The sequence below is a fragment of the Macrobrachium nipponense genome, chromosome 47 (assembly GCF_015104395.2).
Source record: "Macrobrachium nipponense isolate FS-2020 chromosome 47, ASM1510439v2, whole genome shotgun sequence".
Lineage (NCBI taxonomy): Eukaryota > Metazoa > Arthropoda > Malacostraca > Decapoda > Palaemonidae > Macrobrachium > Macrobrachium nipponense.
Window position 1 is genome coordinate 6,229,230 of NC_087222.1, and position 924 is coordinate 6,230,153.

Consider the following 924-nt stretch of genomic DNA (forward strand, 5'->3'; position numbering starts at 1 on the left):
TCTATTTTACTTACATGTTCCTAATTATTCTTTAGACTTTCCTTATAATCATTACAATGATGGATACCTAGCATGAACAAAGAAGTAACATTCTGCCTTATTCATGTAAGGGGCCAGTCCCTTTTAGTCTTCTAACCACCTGTACTGAATAGTCTTGACTTTTCGTTCCTATTAATTTTGTTATTATTATATTATTATCATCAGCATAACCAACTGCTTTGAGAGTAGTGTGATCAGGTAAGACTGAGGTTTTCACATTAATATTTTCCTTAATTGCTATAAAGAACGATTCTTGATAGATTGCATATAACATCATGCTAAGTGGGCATCCTTGCCTGACTAATCTTGTTATTGGGAAAAGGGAAGTTATATGATTATTTACACACATTGCACTTTCTATTTCATTATATAGCATACTTATTTGCCCTACAAATTCGTCTCCAAACCCTAGACACTTCAAAGACTTTAACAAAAATTCTGTATTAACCATATCAAAAGCCTTATACAAGTCTAATTTAAGAAAGGCAGCGTTCATATCAGTAGAAGCAACATAATACATAACATCCCTGATCAACATGTTACAATGAACAATGCTTCGTCCTGGAATACAGCAAAACTGACTATATCAATCACTTGTCTAACACTTCTTTCATACGAATAGCTAAAAGTTTAGAAATTACTTTTGATAATCAACACTAGGAGTGAAATTGGTCTCTAATTCTTCAGCTCTTTTTCATCTCCGCCTTCATGAATAAGTGTCATGACTCCTTTCCTTTGAGAAACTGAAATCACCCTATTTCTCATTACATATTTTACCTATGAAGAAATTCATCCTCAATTACATCCCAATTCTCTAAATAAAACTCCACTGGCAGACCATCGATTCCAGGTGTACGATTCTTCTTAAAACGTTTGGTAACTTTC